Below are 24,948 nucleotides of genomic sequence, written 5' to 3' on the forward strand. Positions count from 1 at the left end.
GTTGGCAAGAATTCCAGTCTGCCACTTTCCAAATTGTTTTAGAAATGTTTGGCACGTCTCTGTCACAAATTACAGCTGATTATAATTTCGCAGTATGTGCAAGCAGATGGAGGAGATGAATTGGGGAAAAGTTTCACCCCAGACAAATTAATTATTTGTAAGTATTTTCAGAGCAGAAGTTAAATATTAAAACTGTGGTTTGAAATAAAGAATTATGGGATATCTAAGTAATCTATAACTTTGAATCAAACATTTTATGGACAATTTGACACCTGGTTGGAATAATTCATTATTTTCATGGCTGAAAATATAACTCATAATAAAACAGAATATCTTTCAGAAATTCTTCACAACTGGTCAATTTTTTCAAGTTATCTATTAAAACAACAAGTGCATGAGCAGTTAAAACCAGAAAAAATGCTTAGCAGGAGTGACTATGGAAATATATCACTTTTTTTCCATTTGTAGGAAAATACCAGAGTTCTGCAGAAATCTTTGGGAACCGTGTTTCACAGTCATTCTTTTAATTTCGTATGTAATACAGATTTCAGTGCATAAACTCTTACCTGTTACATATCTATACTTTTAAAAACCATGATGAAGACACTAGAAAGCAAAGGATGTTGGAAATGAGATGAGGAGAGAACAAAGAAACAAGCCAAATGACAAAATGGGTGGCTGAAGGGGTGGCTGACACCCTGCTCTCTTTCACATCCAGGAACTTGTGATCCTGGAGCTGAAACAGGTGCTTGTAAAAATGATGCCTTGCAGAGCTATGTTGGTGCTCTTTTATGGCCCTAATTCTCAAGTGAGTAAGAAAAGTGTGCTCTTCTGTAGACATGCATGGAATTCAGCAGATGGTAAAGTAATTTCTGTATGAAAAGAAGACATCCTCACATCCTCAGCATCCTTGGTGTGACAGAAGTTCGGTATTCAACAAACAGGCACCTAATACTTGAGATTAACAGTAGTAGACAAGGTTCTTAAGAATCCAGAGAGAATGGTTGCCTTGTACTAGGAAAACATTTGATTTGAACAGCTATCTGTATACTTTGACTTTTGTAATTGGCAGTAAGGAAGTAATAATTTACCCAATTATTTTGGATTTTACACAGTTTCATGTTCACAGTGACTATGATTAATGTGTTACCATGTATAAACTCCGGGGTATGGGTGAAGACTGTTGAAGTTGCTTACACTGAAACATGCCATGTGTTTCCTGATGTTTTATTATGCTATGTACTTTTAGTCAGACCTGCAAACACATTAGTGTGTACAGAAAATAAACAACACCATGACCCACCACAATGAATGTCTGATTGTATAATAAAACGGTCTTTTACAGTTTCCCACTTTTTACCTACATTCAGATGAAGATATTGATTAACTGCGTGTTACTCTTCCCATACATTATCGTAACAAAATTAACATAAAATGAGATACAATAAATCTGTAGGAACAGAAGATAAATATTTACTTAGTCCTCCCATCCTTTTATTATTCAGAAATATATTGCTGATGTATCAGCAGTCTGCACATGGAAAACGTGCTTGAGTGTTCATTTAGATATATCTATCACAAAGAAATGTCTGGTTTTATCTGTTTATGTGCTTATTCACTCTTTATGATTTCTCAATAATCGTCCAGCAAATATAAAAATATGAATGGTGCAATATGTAAGTAACTCTAAATTAAGTTGCTCAATTAATAGGACTATTGCATACTAGTTTTTTGCCTATATTGTCTTATGCTGAGAACAACTTTAATTAACACCTCATAAAACAAATCATCCTCTTACAATGAATGAATTTATTATACACAAAGGCTACATGTTTAGGAGGTCTCTATTGTATCTAAATTAAATACGAACTATGAGCTAGATCCGCTAAATACTACAGATTTCATACATAGTGGATATAAAGATGCAAATCACATAACAATAAATTCAAATCTTTGTTACAAACACCCTGGAGAAAACTATAACAAATCATAACTGTCAAAGGGATGGATGATGAAAGTTTTTGTCATGCAAAAGAATACAAATCACTCTGCCGTTGCAAGCATCGCTCTTTTATTTTCTTCGTTGTAGGCACATCATCAACTTTAATGATAAAAGCCTTCCACAAAAATAATTCTTAAGCCTCAGGAACAAACACCTCTTTGGCACCCTGAGAGCATGTTCCACAAACATCATCAATCTCCTTCTGAGTATGATTTACAGCCTTTCCCTTTGGCTGGCTCAAGCTGCCTGTGTGCATGCCCCGGCAGCGTCACATTGGGATTCTCCTCCGCTTGTCCTCCAAGCAGACACTACTCAACTGGCATGCTCATGGACAGCTTTCCAAACAGATTTGGAAAATAAGAGAAGGAAGTTTGAGTATAATCCCCTCCATGTGGACATATCCAAAATGTACAGCTCAGATGAGAAGAAAAGGGAAGGAATGTATATCTAGATTCAAACTAACAGGCCAAGTTCTTAGTTTCAACCAGATTTATGGTGCACAGCCAGAAGGGATGTTTACAAAGAAGATGCAAAGAAGATCCCTGACTATGTGGCTCCTCTAATTTATTTAATTGCCTGTATCTATTAAGGGGAAGTCTATGCACCAAAAGTGCCAAAACACAGAGCATCATTTAGTGAGATTCATTTCCATCTGTGACATGACTTTTGTGCCAGGTGCTGCATATGTATTGTAAGAAAGGTTGATGAAGGCAGCTGTACTCCAGCTGAGACTCCCCTGAAGAGGATTGAAGTGTTCTTTATCTTCCTTTGCTTTGCTAAACTGAAGTAGAGACACATCACTTGATTGCTGTCTTTGGCAGAAACAGCCTTGATTTGTCTCTTCTCTGTGCCAGTCCCAGGGGTAAGGATATGTTCATTTAAGGGATTGCAAATGATGGGAAAATCTGAATCATTGTATGTTTTGATGAGAAGCAGCAGAAGGTTTGTAAGGTAGGAGGACAAAATAGCAACTTAAGCCAGTGAAATTTGGCATCTGGGAGTACAGCTCCATCTTCATGACTCAACTAACTGAAGTTCACTTGTGGACCGCAGGTGTGCAACAAATGAACCTTTTCTGGCAGCTTTCCTTGAGTTTCAAGAACAGAGTCTATGAACCAGAGCTGAAGACATTTAGTGTTCTTTAGAATGTTTAGAAACTCTTACTCCATGCACTAAGGCAGATGTACGTTCGTTAATAACTGTTGCCTCACTTAAGCCACACTTGTGGACAAAAAGACTACATCCTTATCAGGAAAACTTGCAAACATCATGATTAGTTATAAACTTAGATCTTTAATACATCCCCATGAAGTGAAGCAGTAGATACTTATAAGTCCAATGATATCTATAAGGGAAACAATGTGAAAACAAAAGACCTACGGGTGCATTAAAAAAATATTTGGGACTTTTTTTATGAAGTCCTTAAAATGGAGTGGATTGCATTTACTGGATAGAATTTTCCATAATGCTTCTATGATAAAGCACTAGATTATACAAGAAAACATTTAAAGCGTGTCTCTTTAGATGCCTACACTTCAAGCTACTTTTAAGTGCAACAAAGTTTTGGACAGGTCTGGAGTGTTTTTTTAACTCTCAATTTAGCTATCTAAGCTAGAGACTTGACTTGCAGTCAAACAGTGTTCCTGCTTCTACTAAGCACTAACCTGAAACTATAGTTAGGAGGCTGCACTGTCCCAGGAAAAGCAGAGGAAATGATGTCTCCAAAGAGTAAGTTGTTGGGCACAAAGTGAGATTGATATCATTAGATCATTTTTTGCCAGGGCTAATCCTGCCTTGTATGCTGGGCAAGCAGAGATGTTCAGCTGCTCAGCGGCTGGCTGCCTAAGCATCATCTGCTGTTAAGTATCTTCCTCTACTGTTTTCTGAATTGTAATCCTGACTTTTACCTCTTTTATCTGTTTAATGGAGATAATATTCCCTGAACCCCTAGCAGTTCTGTAGAGGAGGATGTATTAACCTCTGTTAACTCAAGGAGCTGTATGAAGACGAAACACTCTCACAATACTAAATATGAAACTTCTGCACAAGTGAACACTCCAGTCCTTTGCTGATTATTTATTTCAAAGCATTCAGTCATGCAGCCAGGTACTGATTGTGGTTTTTAATGAAGCTGGCAGAAAGTTTTCCACCATCGGTGGAAACACAGTTTTCACTGAACTGAATAATTTTTGAGTGTATGCTTTAAAGAGCAAGTTTTGACTTTGTCCCCAAATTTTAAATATTAAAATTAAAAATATCAGAACTTGTACAGTTCTTATGAGGGATTTATTCTTTTGTCACAGGGAAAACTAAACATTTTCATTATCTCTCATAACTGTTATGTCTTTTTACATGAGGTAATGCCACTTAACAGAATACCATTATCTTACATTTCTGAAAACTTCAGATAATTTTGAACACTGAAAAGCAGACTCTATGTATTAAAATTGCTGTTGCAGCTATTAAAGGAAATGTGTTTATATTCTGTGTTCCGTAGCTAAATTCATATTTATTTTGGAGCAGTTACTTATGGACCAAGTTACCAATTAGTTTTTAAAAGATAAAAGTAGTTGAATCCTTGCCATCAGTATCCTTCCGGTAAATGGAGCTTTCTGCAGAGTGGAGGCAATGTATAATTTCCAAAAAAAAAAGATAAAATCATTTTCATGTGGAACACTTAAAATAGCTATCTAAACTAATTTTGAAGGATTAAAAATATTATGAAATACAATTCTACTTTACCCACAACCTGTGATGTCAGTGATGGAGAACAGGGAAGAGATAGCATGAATAGTAAATTAAGTAAAAGAAGAACTGAATCTATGGAAAATGAGAGCTGTGATGGCCTCACGGCTTTCGGAAAGCTCTTGCCTCCTTGTAGTATCAGTTATCAAGCCAATACACCTCACAATTTTTAGTGTAAGGCTGTATCAAATAAATTCTTTTTTGTTCAGATGCTTAATTTCATTATCATGTATATTTTAAGAGCATAGAATAAAATTCTGAGGGCTTTGATGTACAGAGTATGCCAAACATTTATTGATTTTATGAGGCATAATAATCTATAATGATACAGGAAATCTAAAATTTTCAATTCAACTGTGGAGCCAAAGAAATTTCTTCTTGTGACAGAATCCTTTAAGAACTGGTTTGGGCAACAATTGAGTTTCTGTGTTTTTCTTTTAATTTCACTATTTGATGATACCTGAGAACAGTAGACTTTATTTCAGGATCCCATTTGGTACCATTATAAGATGTGATTTCCTAGGTTCTTTGATTTTTGTTTTGTTTTTCGTGTTGATTTTTTTCTTTAAATGTAATTGTCAGTCAAAGTGTTACAGTAAGCTTAGCTTTCTTTTGACTCTCATGGCTATACACTGTGGGGAAAAAAACAAAAGAACTATGCTTCATCATCCTGTCAAGGATGTTTCTTAACAAATTACCTTTACCCTCAAAAGAAAACACAAAGAGACTTTTTGTAGGTTTGACAATTCTCATAGTACATGTCTTCTTTTCTTGGCTATTCAAGGGAACAAAAAGGCAATCTTATAAACCTCAGAGATAATGAAATTGATATCTCTAAAGTCTTATGAAATTTAGATACTTAATAAAAGTATGATTGTTTCTTTAATCATTATTTAAACTCTATTTTTTCATATAATATTGTGTTTCCAAAACACATTATTTCTTTTTAGATAATTTGTTTCTAAAAAGTAAATAATAGTAAATTATAATGCAAAATAGTAAACCCTTTCTATCTTTGTATGCTTGCTCGTGAAGTACTTGGTATTCATAAGTTTATGTCTTGGAATGAAATTCACTCTCTTGCAGAAAAGCACCATCAGGCATTGCTGAGATTTTACTTAATCTTTCTTTTTAGAAAGTCATGTAATGGAAAGGCCCAGATTTCAACAAAGGAATGATTTGATATAATACCTATAGAAGTTCTTAGACAACAGCTGAAATCAGTGAGCTGGGTTGTCTCTCTAGGGTCCAAATCGTCCTGATACCAGGGAGAAGTGCCTTCCTCTACAGCTGTTCCAGCAACCTCTTTCCTTACCGATATTGAATAACCTGTTCATCCAAAGCTCACCTGGGTTCAGGGAGCCACTGAGAAATTTCCTTAATTGCAAAGAACCTGTGATCTCCCACCAGCTTGTGTCTTACATTTCTCATCCCTGTGCAGTCCTTAGGGTTTGCTGGGGAATTCAGTTTTTGGTTTACTTCTTTTTGGAAGATCAGTGTTTCAAGCAGATGTCTTACATTCCAGTTTTATGTTGGGGTCCTACACATCAGCTGAAGAACGAATGTGTGGTCCTTCCATACCATCAATTAAATTAAGCTGCAATTTGCCTGGGATATTTTACAAGTAACAGGTGGATGTTCTTAAGATAGTAATGAAATATTTCAAAATGCAGAAGAAAAACAAACTCCTGCAATTTCAGCTGTGTTTCTAGTGCATACTCAAAACAGAGTCTTCAATATTGTTTATTTTTCCATGTATAGGGATAATGTCATTTACTACAGAGATCCAAACACATACTCATTTAAATAAAGTTAAGAGTTCTACCTTTTTTAGCACAGCATCGAACAAATTGCATGAAATACAGAGCCATAAAATACATGGGCATAATTTCTTCTGAAATTATCTTTTAAGTCACTATTATGATAAGCAGACATGAATCATATATACAGAGAAAATTGCTTGTCAGTTGCCTGCGTCCGAGTGAGTCGTAGAGGCAAAGTACTTTCTGCCATTGCTTACTGCACAGCTTAATTGTCTTGGAGCCTGCTTTGAGCAAGGAAAAGTTTGCAGGGAAAAGCCTGAAGACAAGAGACTACAGATGTCACTTTACAAAGGCATCCTTAACTGCTTTGTAGACACAATCCATCTACAGAAAGAAGTTGTTGCTAAACTTTAAGCATAGAAAGATCAGTGAATAAGCCCATTGTTAATTTTAAAAGCAATTTCGAATGCCTTTGCAGTTAAGCCATTTAATTTCCATTGGTTTAAGTTTAATCATTTTTCATTAATGTAAGCTAATTTGCAAGCTAATCTAATAAAGTAGCATGAAACATGAGGAGCAATGCACTGAAATGAAGGAAGTTCAGTTGCTTGCAGCTCATTAAGGTTCTTGAAGTTTAGAAGAATAATTACTGACTAAAAATGATTTTGTTTACCTCTACCTTTTGAGAGTTCCTGTTTCATCCCACAGTTTAAGACTCATGGGCCAAATCATCAGTAGGTATAATTTGGTAGAGCTCCAATAAAGTCAATAGGCCAATTTATACCATTTGAGAATTTAGGTATTTTTTTGTTTGTTTGTTTTTCCCCAATTAAAAAAATAGGAAAAAAGGTAGCTTATAAAAACTTACATTTAAATGAAATATTTTAGCTCAAACATCAGCAAGCCACGGTTCCTCATGGTTCTCTGGAGAGTGTCCAGAGAAGAGCAACAAAGCTGGTGAGGGGGCTGGAGAACAGGCCTTACGAGGAACGGCTGAGAGAGCTGGGGGTGTTTAGCCTGGAGAAGAGGAGGCTGAGGGGAGACCTCATTGCTCTCTACAACTACCTGAAAGGAGGTTGTGGAGAGGAGGGTGCTGGTCTCTTCTCCCAAGTGACAGGGGACAGGACTAAAGGGAATGGCCTCAAGCTCCGCCAGGGGAGGTTCAGGCTGGACATCAGAAAAAATTTTTCATGGAAAGGGTCATTGTGGTTGAATCCTTATCCCTGGAGGTGTTTAAGGGACGTGTGGACGAGGTGCTGAGGGACATGGTTTAGTGATTGATGGGAATGGTTGGACTCGATGATCTGGTGGGTCTTTCCCAACCTTGTGATTCTGTGATTTATCTTGAGCCTACTAGAGTCTATGGAATTTTTCCTGTTGCTTTCAAAGGGGGAAGCTTCAGATTCTAAAATTCATGCTATAATAACAGGAGAGTTGACTTATTGTTTGTTTTGATTTCCTATAAAGCTATAAAGCTGAGTCTAAAAGACCTTTTTTAATTTATATCTGAAATAAGACCCAAATTCTATAAAGTCCTAAATTGCAGAATGTTAAGGAGAGGAGCTACATCACAGTCATCAGTAAGGTAATTACTCTTGCTAATAAAGATGCATAAAACCAGCTAAAATTGTTTTGCTGCCTGGCAGTATTCAAGAAGCTTTTGGACAATGCTCTTAGACAGGTGGGGTGAGCTATGCAGGGGCAGGAGCTGGATTCGATGATCCCTGTGGGTCTCTTCGAACTCAGGTAATTCTGTGATTCTAGATAAAGCAGTTCATTGTTTACCAGATTTCTGTTCTCCATATGGATCCTTCGGGTTATCATAAAGTTAACGTTTTCCTATCTTATGCTTCTCATCAAACGTGAGTATTTATTATAGTTTCTCTCTAGTTTCACTGTTCACTCACTCAAAATGACTGTGGTCGTATGGTCAGGGGATCAGACAACAAGCTCATGTTCAGCCAGCTACTGAACATGATTGCAAAGCATTTCCAACTTTGTCACTCCCCTGAATGCTGCATTTTCACATGTTCAAACCCGTATTGTTTGCTGATACCGAGCTTAACAAGGGATCCAGGTCATTCTACACCAGTGACGTTTTCTCCTTGTTTGCAATGATGCAACTTTTTTTGCTCCTTGAAGACCACAGGACCACGAACTCTTCCAATCTATTGCATGTGCTGCGATTGCTAGTTTGATAGAAGATTTAGACATTGATATCTAAATACAATAGTTGTGTGTATAAAGTATTGTAAACTCAATAATCTTAAAGTATAACCAAACATCCCATACTGCATTACCTAAGGTATTATAAAAATCATCCAAAACTCCCTAGGATCAAAATTAAACATATGATTAACATTAATGTAACGGCATTTCTGGTTATCACCTTTAATAAAACAGGAAATCCTGAGATGTTTCAGCCTTCAGCAGCACAAAAACAAATGCCCTTTTCTCATCTGTGCTCCCTTCCTCCCAAGCATCCCTCAGCAACACCCTGTATGAGTTTCACCCACTTTTTCCTTGATGGAAGAGATGGATGAAGCTTGTGCCTTAGGGATAGCTTCAAACCTAATCCTGACACAGTTTCGTTTTGCTGGTTTGACCTTGCTCAGCCACTGGAGCCCTTGGGGACTGCACTGAGATGGAGACTGCCTCGATAGCACTGCCTCTGTCTATCTGACTAGATCAGTGCACAAATCTAATGGGATTGTTTTGTCCTTAAACAGCCGCAAATACTGCTGTGTAGGCAAGCTAAGAGCCTCCTCCTGCGCTACTGAGTCAAACGCTGGTCTTGCAGCGGGCTTGGGCAAAGAGCAGTGGGCAATCTTATCCCTAGTGACATTTCAGCAAGGCACATAGTAAAGTTAATCAAGCGTTACCATCTGCGAGAAAGGAAGATCAGAAACTCTTCCTGATCCTGGTTTTCCATCGTTCCAGCCTCTGTAGGACTGAACACAGGATACCTGTAATTCTAGTTCATGGACAGGGTGTGGAATTGGGAATCCAAAACTGGGAATGAGATGAGTGGGATTTTGGGCAAAATAAGACTATTGATTTTTAAAATAATGAGTTAACGACTAATATAAGATTAGAACAGGATTATTTAATAGTGAATAAAGTGAAGTGAATACAATATATAGAATTATGTGTTTCTTTCATCATCTTTAAGACAGCTGATATTTTGCCCTCTTCACTCAGACATAAAAAAATGCTGATTTTTTTCACCTTCTTTCAATAAGTGGAGTGTATTTTATGGCCAGAGTAAAATGCCGGGTGCGTAGAGATTTCTGTGAAAAAGTGTTTTATCAGCGATGCAACAGCTGTGTCTGCAGTTAAAGATTTGTCCTCATGCCTCTACTTGAGCTGCAAACAGGATAGTGCAGTTTCTGTTTTGTTAAAATATGTAAAGAAAACACAAAATTAGCTCTTGTGGAGCTAAGTCACTTGGTATTGTTCTAACTTCAAAGAAGGCAGAAAGAAGTGGTAGTTTAGAAACACTATTGTGTGTGTAATAGGCTGCCACAGGGATGTGTGGCACTCCCTTGTTTGTGAAGGCTCCACACAAGAGCTATTTTCATGAAGAAAGGCTAATCCAGCATTGTGGACTAGGAGTTTAGACACAGACAAGCAAAAGAAAAGTCTACTACTAAATTCAGTGGGCTGGGAAATCATTCCCATTATAGTTCCCATGTTATAAATGGAGTCTAGAAACATTCATTCAACTTTTAAATTGCAAAGCAGGATTACAAACTGAGTTAAAATGGTTTACCAGAAAAACCTTTTATAAAAATTCAAGTCACTGAATATGAATAATTGCAGATGCAGACATTCACACCAGAAAACTACTTCGGAATTGTAGGGGTATGAGAAAATTGCTATTTTTATAAGAGAATGGCAATTATTAAATCACTAGGAACTGTTTAAATGCATTGGATTGTGGATGTGACCATTAGCAGCATGAACAGGTAATAGATATTTTCTTTCTTCTTCTAAAAATCTAATTGCTCTCTGCCATATCAAGAGGAAATTCAGTATGCTGAATGATTCTCTGAGGTCACTTACTGTGTTTTCAATCATTTTCTTAGTGGAATTATTCTATGAATACTCTAATTCAGATAAATTGAAAATATTTTTTTATTTCATGAGAATTTGCATAGGTTGAAAAAAGTTTAAAAATATTGAAAATTCCAGAATGCTCATGAATTTCTGTCTGAAAGCAAAAATTTTTTGAAAGTACTTTCAAGGGAAAAAAGCCCTTGGTTCCTGGAATGCTAAAGCAGTGTTTTATCAAGCCTTTTCACTGAAGTTTTTCCTAATGTCAGTATTGGACTTGATAGCTGACATTTTTATTCAACAAAATCCCTTAAAATATAATGCTGTTGAAATATTTTTTTTAAACATTTCAGTAAAATGATGGAAAAAATTATGAATATTTGAAATGTTAATGACTGTATGAGGAGAGCTAGACCATTGAGGTCACAGACTCTTTGGCATGAGGCTCAATTTACAGAAGACAGGAAGTGAGATTTGCTAAACTCAAGCATGCAAGCATCATGTTCTGTTTATGCAGGACAGATGTCAGGATCTTTGCCTGTAATTGGGTTCCATTTCCATCCCTATATTTACATGTGAACAAATTCTTGGAGTCAAGCACACAGACTAAATTGTTCAAGTAAACAAAAAATGTTTCTTCAATAAAAACTCCCCATAAAAACATATGCTGGATTGTCACCTCCTTGAAAATGTAGTCTCATTCACAGAGGGCATGAAGATTGTTTTATCCCTCTGATAATTTGAGGGGGTATGATTCTATTTTACCAGTTAGGAATGAAGTAATCACAGTATAAAGAAACCCAGAGTCAGTTTGTTTGCTTAGATACATCTTAAAGCTTTATTTGTTCCTTTGTGCCTTTGCTGGACAGTGTAATTTAAATGCTGTCCTTTCAGGATGCTCACAAAATCTCAGCATGGATCTGTAATCTACATATAGCCCTTCTGCCACCCGGTTAATGGCAGTAAAAGCGCCAGTTTCAGTATGTCTCAGTTCACAGAATCTTAGAAGGGTTTGGATTAGAAGGGATCTTAAAGCCCATTCAGTTCCAACCCCCCTGCCATGGGCAGGGACACCTCCCACTGGGTCAGGTTGCTCAAAGCCTCATCCAACGTAGGTAGGCATGGGACTTCTCTGGGTAACCTATGCCAATGCGTCACCACCCTCACGAGAAAAAAAATTCTTCCTAAGAAGAATTAATTTCCTATGTGAAAATTAAAAAATAAAAGCTTTATTAGAGGAATAGGAATGGTCATAAACTTGGAAAAACACCAACAGGATGCAGCTGTTGCTTTTATTTGCAAATATATTATACAATTACATAGTACAAGCAGTCTTCCTTCCCTCACCTTCCGGAATTTCTTTTTCTTTAATGTGTTTCTCTGTTCCTCACAGAGGTCCTGTATGACCACACGTACTGCAGATGGTACTCATACCTCTTTTAGTTAAATAGGATCAGAGCACTCTTCTATAGGATTTGATGACTAGCAGCCTGCCCAGCACATTCCCAACCCCTCACTACTAGTCTGCCCAGCCTCAGCTTGGGTATGACATGCAAGCAGGTTGCTCAACACCCTCTCCAGAGGGAAAGATCCTGTACTGACTGGTTTTTAGAGAATTAGGCAACATTTCTCACCTAGGATTTTGAAGTTGTTTATGGATTTGCACATATACATTAAAAAAACCAGCACAGGAGCGTTCTAACAAACCCGCATACATTTGATTAGTGTCTTTTGGGTTTTTTCGTCATTGCAATGCTTGAGCAGAGTCCTGGCTATGTGGAGAAGACCCAGCTGTCCAAACAGACTGCTCTTTTCTCTAATCTCTTGGTGTCCACACATTTTAATGGAAAGAGTGACTTCTCAGATATCAATGGAGGACATAAAGTTAGGTGGTCAACGCAAATTAAAATCTCTACAACTTTCATCTTTAGCTCCTGAGCACAAACGTCACTACATGCATTCAAGTTGTGGTAGAACAGTTAGAGGGTTCACTGCTGGATAAATAAATAATTATTCAAGAGTAAATCTCTGCCTGCTTCTCTATGTTCTTTGCAAATCTAGGAATTTATGAGTGGATGAATTTAACAGCACTGAAAGCATTACTTGATCAGCTTCACTGTCATCAGCAGATGTCACTGCAGCCATTAGTAACTAATTCATTGTTTAAGAAGATATAATGGCTAATTTGTCAGGTCAAAAAGGCATGAACACAACCCTTGAAAACTGTATTCTATTAAGTCAAGAGAAAAAATATTGTCTTTTAATTTTCAAATGGGATAAGTTCCAAATCAGTTACAGATCTAAGGAATACCACCTGGTGAATTTGTGGCTTCTTCTTAGATACTGATGTGAAAAGAGTTGTGAAACACTTAAGGTGCCAATGGATTAGGTAAAGAAATCGGAAAGGAGATTTGTATAATATTAATAGGAGTAAGTTGGCTCCCGAAGAACCATAAAATAAGATATATTTCTCTTCCTGCTGTGATTTTTAACAATGAACACTTGTATCTGAAGACTTCCGTCCTTTTCTATATGCTTTTGATTGGCAAGAAAGCATTTCATGATTGTGATTACTACTGCAGTTCACAAAGTTCGTACATTGTTCACACAAAAAATAGAGTATAGACATGACTAAGAGACACTGTCTTTATATATATAATGAAACTAGGATCCATTTCCTTCTGATATAATGAATCAGTCCTAATATTTAACTTAACCTGAACTGAAGACCAGTATTCCAATTTATCCATATTCATTGTGGTCCAAAAAATCAATCATGGATTTCTATAATTTAATTCACAGAAGTAATATACTTGTGGAGGCATCCAATCTAAATATCAATTGACTTGGAGTCGATTCCTTGTTCATAGATCCTGTATAAATCACTGGGTAATGGAACAGGAGAAAAAGGGACTTTAAGTGAGTCGGCATCACCATCTGGATTGCGGTTTGAGTTACAACTAGTGCAACTGAAAAATCTAGAACTTTTTTTCCTTTTAATTCTGCTGTGGTTCAGTTTTGAACCCTCAGTCTTACTAGCACTGTGTCTCTACAACATTAGCAGCACAAAGGCGCAACATCATCATATTGTAACAATAATAGAGGTCACTGTTTGCACTCTGGAAAATAAAATGACAAAAAAAAAACCCATTGGGATTTACATTTCTACCAGTTTTAACATCATTAATACGTAACCACAACAGGACATTAAATTTTTCTTTCTTCTCGGAGAAAGCACCAGTGATCTCGAGTGGGAGGAATGACTACCATTTTTGTAGTGTGAGCTACTAACAGAAGAGGAGTGTGTGCCAAATAGGTGCAACTGGTTCAATAAAAATGTTGTCATATTAAAGATTCCTCGGGCATGAAACTGAGGCAATTAGTTCTTATTTTTCTATTAAGTCAGTCTGTACTATCAAAAAATAACAGTGCAAAGAATAATTATCAGGCATGCGGCAGTAAAAAAGGTAAGGATCTAAGGGTCAGCTCATCAGATGGTGTAAATCAGCCTTGTGCTACTAAAATCAATGGAGCTAGGCAAGTTTACAGCAGCAGGCAATGTCGTTTCTTGGTGTGTGCCAGGAAGGCGCCACTTAGAGACACAAAAACAGTATAAAAATTTAAATACTCAGGTGTTTCAGATGTCAAATTATTTCAGGCAGCCATCACAGATTTTTGTGTGGATTCAGAAAAATTAGATGGAAAGAGAAGTTAAGATCAATCTCAGCCCTCGTGAAGACTTTCACAGCATCCTCTTTAGGTTGTATTAAATATTCCAGGCAAATTACTGTTCTTGTTCTATGAGATAATGTAATACAATGTGTTGATTGCAATACAGTGGTGACCAAGCTTGGAGTTGTGTCACTGACTATAGGAGATATATTGGTTCTGTGTTACTTCTCATGGGAAAAGCAGAACCTTTGGGGGTGTTATTTCAGCAATAAAATTGCAGGAACAACGTATGTAGTTTCTGTGTATCATGTAACATGAACAAAAGGGCACCACCTGGAATGGAATTTCCCTGTGGCAGCAAGTAAAACTCCAAAGTTATGCAGACAGCAACAGGCACAGATGTCAGGTCTTACAGTACAGAAATAAGGAAAAAGACATTGGAAAAAAAATCTTTCTAAAAAGTGAAGAAATTCTGTTGCAAGAAGATTCCCTCCCCATAGGTGACTGCTAGACTGCTTTGAAAAGTCGTGATGAATTATGTGCCACTGTAGTTTGGATTGTTTCTTAAATCATGTTTTAAAAATACTTCACTGTTGAGCAATATTGTTTATAAACTAAGAGCACAATTTATATTAAGAGACAACTGCTTTTTTTAGGATATAAGATTCAAAAAGGAAGACTTTGGAGAAGGAATTTACAATTTCAAGAAAAGTTGTCTTCCTGTGACAGACAAATAAAAAAATCTCATTTAGATTTACTTACAATAAATTCACTTTGGGTTGTGTTCTGCTTAACTGTTGAGAGTGGATTATATGGGAGAGAAGTAAAGTCTATTAGGTCTTTTGCCCTCTTGCACTTCCATTACCTACGCAGGCAGTAGACACTCTGCAAGGATTATTTTTAATTTGAATGAGGTGGAAATCACTTTTCGATTTCTCATGTCCTACTGAAAATATGTAGTCCCTGGATATGAGAAAACACTATTAAAACTGAGCTATATGCTCCTTCACTTCTTAAAATTTCTGTTAACAGACTCTCGTATCACACCATTAAGACATTATTTAGGATTATGTTTCAAACCGATTATCAGGAAAGTAGTTAATTTAATAAATGTCCTAGAATTATACACTTAAAAAAAAATAGAAATAAAAAAGGACTGGAAGGGATTTCGGTAAGTCTCCTTTCACTCTTCCAGGCAACATCAACAACAAATGTGTCGATATTGACACTTTGATTAATCTTTCAAGTGTTTCCTTAAAAATTTACAATACTGGAAGCTGTATGGCACCTCCAACTAATCCAATCAATGTGCCTTATTACTCTAGGAAAAAAGAGAAGGATGTTTACATTACTAAGAGCAGATGAATCCTTACACTGAACTACAATGGAATGTGGTATCTATATAATGTTTCTTAAAGTTTTCATGTTGATCTCTACAAGTCTAATAAATGCAACTAACATGCTAATGTTAATCCAATGAGAATATATTAGGATAATTATGATTACATCAGCTGCATTAACCTTAAACAAGTGGATGCAACTCATCTCAGTCCACTGTGGGTTTTTTAGTCATAGGCAAAATTGGAATATTGGCAGGCGGATATTGGCAGTAATCTGATGGTCTAGTAAGAAATTTCTTCAAATAATAGAATTATGGAGTCATAGAATAGTTCAGGCTGGAAGGGACTTTAAAGATCATCTAGTTCCAACCCCTCTACCATGTGCAGGGACACCTTCCACCAGACCAGGCTACTCACAGGTCAGCCTGTAGGATGTGTAACCACTTTTATTCACTGAATGCATCAATTTCCACTCTAAAGAGTATTGCTGGGTTTTCCTTTTTTCTCCATCAGGTAGCAGCAAACATTCAGAAAGCCAGAGAGGTGCGATGCTCATTATCTGCAGTTACCACTCACACTTCGTAATCAGTGTATTCAGCCTACATGTTTTCGAAACAATCAGGAAGTTTTTATACCATCTTTTTCTTCTGTTCCTTCCAACAATATGGCCATATCCCTGTGCTGTTTATGATACTTGTCATGTGAAACAAGTTTTAGTGCTCAGCATTTTTCTCACAGGGCAATAGAAATAGTTATTTGAAAATTCTTTTGGTTGGGTAAAAGTGCTTCTTCAGATCTTCACCAAACATATTGTAGTGGGGGAAAACAAAAGGGAGAAAAAAGGACCCGTATCATAAATTTGGCTTACCAATGGTCACAGCTGTGCTAATAGAGCAGAATATTAATCTGTATTTTTGCTCTCAGAAAGGATTTTGGAAGACAAAGTTGTTTCTGAAAAGGGCATGTGCAACAAATATTAGCTGTAAATAAATAAAAAGTTGAGGAGCCTTCTAGAAAATATTTGTGTATGCAAATGCAACCACTCATGAAAAGAAGGAAGCGAGGCACGCTGTATTTATCCAGAACTCTTTTATGACAGACTAACCAAGTCCTTATTGAAAGATTTCACGTTTTTTTTCTCTGTGCTCTAATATCATAGAATATAGGCCACAGAAAATACATTTGAATTTGTCAATTTCATCAGATTTTTATTAAATTTAGAAGTTTCACAAACCTGTTGGAGAATTAGTTGCTATTTCTGCTATTCACACCCTGGCATAAAAGAGAACCGTTTCTCAGGTTCAATTAGGAGACTGCTCTCTTAAATGAACAAACTGAAATCCAGTATATAAAACTTTGTCATTCTATTCTCACGTGGATATTTGCAAGTCTTATGCTCATCTGAGGATAAATTGGTTTTATTAGGTCACCAGCACAAAGAAAAGTGACAGTATTTTTGTTACTAACAAATTAAGCACATAATGTCTATAAAGTAAGACCAGACACTTCCAGAATTAGATTGTAGAGACATGTAACAAATCTTATTCTCTTTTAGGTCTTCGCTAATCAAACTGTTCAATAAATTAACTACTTTATCTCTTAATTTTTATTTTTTTACTTACAGATTGCTTTTTTCAGAAAAGCAAATTTCCTGACTTTTGGGAATAACATTTACATAGAAGACTTGATCTCATTTTCTAAAACTAGTCGTGTTGTGTTGGATTTTTTTTTTTACCCCTAGAGGAAAATCAATGCAATTCTTCCAATAACGGATCATATTCCATTAGACATTGCTGTATTTTATTTGGTAGCCATGCGGACATCCTTTTGACATTTCATTTTATTTACTGAAGTATTCAAGCCCAGTATAACAAGTGGAAAATGATACTTCATTGACCATATTTCATACTTTGTCTGTAGCTCTCCTATGTTAAAGCTGAATCAGTCCATCTATCTATTATAAGTCCTGATTTGGGAGGTTTAAATATTTCAGCTTTTTCTCTCTAGGCATAGTCAGCACATATTTTATTTTACTGTGTCTCCAACTACCTTATTCTCCAGCCAGGGTACTATAGCTCAATAGCAACAAGCTATCAACCCACCCTTGTCATTTCAATTTTTCACACATTCTTAGGCTGTATGTTCTATATCTCACTGAATTCTTATCTCCCTGGTCCACTGCCATAGGTTTGTGGTATATAACAAAGCTTCATCTCTGAAATGTCAAAAATAATGAAAAAAGGAAAATCACAAAAGAGAAATTGGCCACAGTCACTTGTGTGAATCTGAAGCTCTTAGTCTTCTGTTCATTGGCAAACCTTAAGTTAGGTGGCTTTTCTATCACCTGCACTGCAGCTCTGCTGTCACCAGTGGGGCTCTGCCCAGTGATGAACACTTCTGGAAGAATTTTTCTGTGCCAGTGCGCACTGTCAGCTAGGGAAAAGACTGCTCATCAACAAGGGATCACTCTTCTTTTTCAGCTGTCACACCGACGTTTCAAGAGCACGGAAAAAGTTTACAGGAGAAGGTGACAGAAGAGCATGTAGTACTTATAAGAAAGAAACCGTAACTAGGATTAGGAGATATATATGGTGTTTCAAAATTTCCCAGGAAGGTCATTGTTGGTATAATCCTCGCTTTCATTGCTACTTTTCATCAAAATTTCAATCATCAATTCCTTCTAAAGGGTGAGATTTTCCTTCCACTTGGATATGTGATTCTTCCCCTGGGATGAACTGATGACTAACCATTTCACCAGTAATAAACAAAAAATATTCAGCATCTTGTGACAGTAAAACAAATCAGTGTTAATGGAAAGAAATATAAGGGAGAACAATGGATGATGTTGATCTCACTTAACACATAGATTGAAACTGAAAAGCTGGAGAAAGAAAGGAAGGATTGAAACATATTTTCCATTCTGAAGGCTGAAAACAGTGAAGAAGTAGGCCCGTTCCTGTAAAAATAAGGAGTCAAATAATTCTCTTTAAAATAAAAAATCAACATTTATCTGCTCAGTGATATGAGATATTTGGCCATTATCTTATTAGAACTGCAAAGAAGTTATCAGTGTGACAAAAGGTCTAACTGTGAGGATCCTTCTGAAATTTTTTTTAAAAGAAAAAAGAGAAAAATATCTAGATTAAAAAAAATACTTCTACAAGGCATTGTTACTCATGCATGCATATGCATCTATGCAATTCTTTTGATACAGTTATAAGTATTAAATATATTTTAGGAAATAAACCCTCGTAACTTTTTCATTGAAGTTATGGATGATGCAAAGAAACCATGTTAAAGTCACTGTAACATTCTTACAGCTTTGCAGATATGACACTGGCTGCTCTGTGCCTTTCCCACTCCTATGCCACATGTCATCAGGATCAATTAATGATTTTTAAATGGACCACACATTCATGCATGCAAGTATTACGGCCAATCTGAATTTCCAGCTACTGAGCCATGTGGATTGTGGCTTAGTCCCAAATCTCTGACCCATGATTTTGCTACTTCAGCAAATGCTGCCAGAATTATTGGAAGGACAGCGTGAAGTGTATGTTCTCAGTCCACTAGAGTGTATGCCAAAATTGAGCAATTAAATGCAATTTCTTTCATCTTTTGAAGTATAACAGAAGCCAATAAAAAAAAAAAAAAAGAAAAATTTAGTTAGTAAATGCAACACAAGGAGTAGCAATTTTACTGAATCACAGGAAAAAAAATAAAGGATTGAACCAAGAGAACTACAGAACAAAAAAAGTGGACAGTCAACATCTTCATACTTTAAGTAAGTCCATGTATAAGAAGGATAAACTGAATATTTGTGGGATAATAAAATTAATAACACTGATTTGGAGTGCTAGCAGCTACATGTAAATGACTGTGCCTCATAGCTACACAACAAGAAGGACTAAAGCTGTAGTTTAGTCCTTCCTGAGAACTGTAGTTTAGTTCTTAAACAGTAGTTTGGGTACTGAAAGGTACCCAGCTTTTGAGGCTGAAAGTGCAGGAACATTTACGCACAGATACCAGTCTTGTTCTGTGGTTGGGGCACCAGAGATTTACTTTCCCTCCGAGCCTTATCTAGGATCATCTCCTTCCTGAAGTGGAAAGCAATGAAATGCCAAGTAAATACATAGAGGGGTGGGGGGTGGTGGTTCTTTTTTTTTCAGTTAAACACTTAGCTTGCCCTTTTTCTGAAGGTGTCAATAGATTCAGCGTGATATTGAAAAGCAAAAGTCTGGGTCTTCTGTGCATATATGGGGAAATTTGAATCCTGAGTCATACCTTACTTGAAAATGCTCTTTGGATGCTTCATATATATTCATTTCATCTTCTCTTCCTGTCTGCTTCAGTCCTCTCTCTCTTGGGTCTCAGCATCTGATTACAAATCCATTCCTCCTCAAAACACCAAATCCTATTTAGAACATATTCAGGACACAGCTCCTGAGTTTGAAGCAATCTGTCATTTTTATGAGGAGTTTTGACTGATTTTTATGGGAAGCCTAAGGGACAAATGGCATGCAGCATGCCAGAGTGGAGTGATTAGCCTGCCAAACTTGGAATCTCTAGCAAACACCCATTGCTGTTCTAATTAACTTACTACATTCACCATTTGCATAAATAAATTGCTTAATTGAAGCTTCCTGAATGGCATGACTTTGCACAAATTTTGTGAGGCCAAAAATATCCAAGAAGGCAGAATGAATTCTATAGTTTTTAAAAACTACTTCTTCCTTTTATGGAACCCTCATTCATAAAGTATTTACCAGTGCTATGTTAGGTTTATATAAGAATTTTTTTTGTTGTTGAATTATGAGTTTTCTAAGAGATAAATACACCATATATCCAAATCAGATTTTATAATGAAGAGGTCAATGCTTCTTTAAGTACTCAGCCAAGATATGGCAATCATACCTCATTAGTGAATATCTTTCTAAGACTTCACAAGAATCTCTTTGAGAATTTAATGGACACTATAAAGAGATGCAGCTGAATTTCTGCATTTTTCATGAGAAACAGAAAGACAAGGGAATTGTCGAGCCTACAAAAACAACATTAGAAGTTAAATTTTAGTGGAACAACCATAAATAGAGTACAACATAATTGGGAAAGGAAAATCTCATTTGTGAAAATCACATTGCAACCACCCTGCTAAGACTGGTACCATAAAAGAAACTGTAGCATGAAAAAAGAGAACAGGCAGAGTGGGGGTTTGGCAACATCCTGGGCACACCCTGACTTTGTCAATGTTTCTGTTGTTCTGGGAATTGCTTGTGCTACAAAAGTAACACATCCTGAAGTAATTGCTCACTTACAATTAAGAGCAAAGCAGCTGGGGGAAGAATTCTTTGGTCACAGGAGAAATCAAGATGAGTAAATGCAATAAAATAAAATATCCCCCCGTCTGAAAATAGGTTTCATAAAAGCTAGAGAAATGTGGAGATTAAGCTTAACTTCCATGCTAGCCATCTGCAAGCAATTTTATACACGTAGGTGACTTCACCATTCAGTACCTAAGCTGGCAAGATCTGACCAGAATGACTTCTTTTCCAAAACCCCAGATAAACAGATCATAACATTTCAGAGTGATTCATCAAGGCAAAAGCATGCCTTAAATTACACTGCTTTTAGCTGAAGTAAATGGTACTAGATACATCCAAACCCAGTATATGAAAAATATAAATCACAGTATTTATTCATACCTTCAGAATAAAACTGATGAGAGGAAAGAAGCTCAAGATTAAAGTGTTTTGTGTAAGCCATTTCCCACGGAACAGAAATCTGCTGTGTCATTTACCTACTTGGTGACAAAGCTGTGCCATTATATTCCCAGCCTTTGAGCAAACAGGAAAACTTTGAATTATGAATATTTCCGATACGTGGCGAAGCAATCTCAGCAACACACGAAAGCTTTGTCAACCTCCATATCAGTAACTCCTGTCCCCACCCTTTGTCGTCCTCTAGAAGCCTTTGAAGTAAGATTTGCATCAAAACCTGACAAAGCTGATGATATCTCAAGGTATTCTTCAATTATGACAAACACAACATAAATCTGCTGTGCTGGATTTCACACAGAGTGGTGCTCAGCTTGTGATCAGTATGTGGTTTGCTACGCGAATCCAAACGTAGGAATAATCAGTATGGGAACTTCATGAGAGTCTATTGCCAGATTCAGGGATGCAGAAATGAGATTACTCAATGTCTGAACATAGAATTGAAGTGCTGCAAACTACCAGTCTTCTTTACAAAGAAAATCTTTTTTTGTTGTTGTTTGAAATACCAGAGCAATTCAATGCATATTGAAATCATATACAGAAAAGAAAAACAAAATAGGAGAGACGATGCAGCACAAATATAAACATATCTTGTTATAAGATGCAAGATATGATCAAGAACTTTTTTCATAGCACTTGGGACTACTATTGGAAAGATTTTTCAGTTGGAAGATGCTATCTATTGAAACTGAAAAAAAAGCTTAAGAGCAAAGGCACTCCCATGGCTCCTACAGGAATGTCACGTTCAAGTTCCTGACCTGATACAAACTTTTGGAGTGCTTTTATTAAAGTTAATATGTGAGGTCATTCTGAACAGTGATTCCTCCAGTTTCTCATGAAAATTCTCTGAATGGAAGCCGGGTTTTTTTTTAGTCTAAAAATTTATGGTACAGGAAAGCTGTTTCCCATGCAAAGCTGTGCCATAGCTATGGATTTTCCACCTGCAAGCAAAGGAAGATTGTAATCTAATTAGTTAAGTGTGTAATTGTCTGTGCAGACACAGAAGATAGTTAAAAAATTGCATACATGAATTAAACTGGAGAAGACTCCTTACTGACTTAATTAATCAAAATAAGCCATTTCTAGAGTTTAAGCACACTAGATTTTTATTTATTAAGTCAACTGCAGCAATTCTGACACAGTTTAATTGAAAGCCTCTTTAAGCACAGAAGTTCTTAGTTACTTTAAAGCACGTTTGGTAGTGACTGAAGCTGATCTTGGCCCAGAAAATGTGTGGAAGGTCCTATACAAGCTATTCGTGGTGGAGAAAATGCCAGCTGAAGGAGTAATTTCTTTAATTTAGACATCAAGGAGGTGATCTGTGTACCCTATTCATGTGCTATCAAGACCTGACAATCAAGGCTTAACAAGAAAATCATCCGTTCACTCAAATACTAGACTTGTGTACTATTACACAGAAAAGTCCTTTGTTATATTTATTACTTTGTACACCAATAATGATGATGTAAAGAAAAAAAGCTGTTCCCGTTGTAAAACATTTCAGCAAGGTTCTCATCATGTTATTATGTTAGTCACAGTTTTTTCATAAGGTCTATTTTAAATGACAGTCTGTGCCACAGAGATATTCAGGTCTACAACTTTACATAAGAGTAAATAAATTTTTAGCTTTAGAAATTAAACTGTAATGTATTATAAGACTTTCTGCCATAATGAAAAGCAAAACAGGAGTATTCAGAGGGAAGTGTTTTAAATAGTAAATACTGATTTTATCTGCCTGCAAAATGTATTGAACATGAAGTATAGTTCAAAAATTCTAAGAAACAAAAGCTAGAACAGATCAACATGATTATCTTCTTCATGAGGATAGAAATTCCCACAGGAAATCATTAACAGCTTCAGATTTATTTCATTCTAAAGTGGTACAAAATACTCAACATTTTCTGCAAGTTTTTGTCTTGCATATCAGGGTTGGAGCGTTTTTCTTCAGAGTTTTGAAAAGTCATGGGCATTCTCCTTGTCTTCTGCCTTGCTGCTGCCCCGCTAGCTGTCAAACCATGGTGGTGGAGGAGGAAGGACACCAGCTCAGGCATTGTTTCAGGAAAGACAGATGTTCTTTCAGATGCTCTGCAGTCAGCCACCTCCCTCCCTCTCATATCTGTCCCCAAACCCAGCCCAGCAACCCTGCCTGAGTAATCACACTCATGGGAGGTGACCTCAGCCAGGGATGTGAGTTAGTCACTGAAACACGACCAGTTAACACCCATGGATAACTGCCGCTCCTTTGATGATCTCCACACCAAGCGTTAACTGAATATTTTAATTACATTTGTGAGATTCACTTATGGATGCTTTGATGAAGTCACTGGAGTCTGTGAAGTTCAGCTGGGCTAATGTGTGCAGCTGGGCCAGCAAGAAGGTCCCTCACCGCTCCGATCTCACGCCTCCCTCTCGCCCACCTGTAGATACTTGATGACTCTCCAGCCTCTCTTTTGGTTCTCATAATGGATTTAATAAAGGAAGTGCTGACACAATCTTCGCTACAGCAGCGTAAGTGCTTCCCTCCAATACGAGGAAAAATACGAATATAAAAATGGCTTTCTTTGTTCAAAATAGAACAAACCAGATGGTTTCCCAGACGATAGTACCTCAAAACTCTTTCACTGATTCCAGTGTGTACAGTATAATAAAAGTGTTCAGGGGCCTCTAACTTCTAATAAGGTATTTTATTGTCTTTATTCACTGGTCTGGATATTTGCCATGACAATAATTAAACCATGAAAAACACATATTTCTTTAAAGCATGTTGTAGTGCAGTTTTTAAGGAATTACTAGTAGAGTATAATAAAAATGATTTTCATTAATTAATGCTTTGGGACTATTAGTACAGTCGAATAAATAAAAATATTTTATATGTAAAATGTGTATGGTATTCAGCACTATCATTGCTTAGAGTAACATTAAACCTAACCAATGCTTTCCAAACTAGAAAAGTTTATATATAAGGAATAGATTTCTATGTAGTTGATTGTTTTTTAACATTTGTACACTGCATCTTTCATTATTATTAGGAAAAAAATATGCTTTTTACTAGTTATAGCCACGAACGTAGGCTACTGCATCAGGATGAGACTTATAAATGGAAAGAATTATCTGTAACAAAAAAGAAAAGGAAAGGAAACCTATTCAAGAAAAATTTAAAAGGCATTCTTATAAACTTTTACTCAGAGGAACCGCATCACTGAAGCTGTTTAACTAGGGACTACTATGAATAATCACCATATCGGTCCCAGATACACATTTTCTTCCCCAAAACAGTAATAAGGAGGAAAAGATAGTCATTCATAAACACCTCAGTGGAGCAAGGGGAACCTTTTATCAATTCCAGGCATGCAGAGTTTATAAGTAGTGAGAAAAAAGGGAAAACGTGGGTAACTATTACTTTACTCTTTTAAAATTAAATGAGGCAGTGCATCAGGGTAGTTTAGGGAATAGGAATGGTGCTGAGAAATGTGCAAAAGTGTACATAAGATTCCTTCAATCTGTAATTTCTATGAGACAATATATATTAGAAAGACTATAGTTCTACATTAAATGTTTCCTCATTTACCCTGTCACCACCTTGTCCCCATCCACGC

This window comes from Phaenicophaeus curvirostris, chromosome 8, assembly GCF_032191515.1.
Source record: "Phaenicophaeus curvirostris isolate KB17595 chromosome 8, BPBGC_Pcur_1.0, whole genome shotgun sequence".
NCBI classification, from domain to species: Eukaryota; Metazoa; Chordata; class Aves; order Cuculiformes; family Cuculidae; genus Phaenicophaeus; species Phaenicophaeus curvirostris.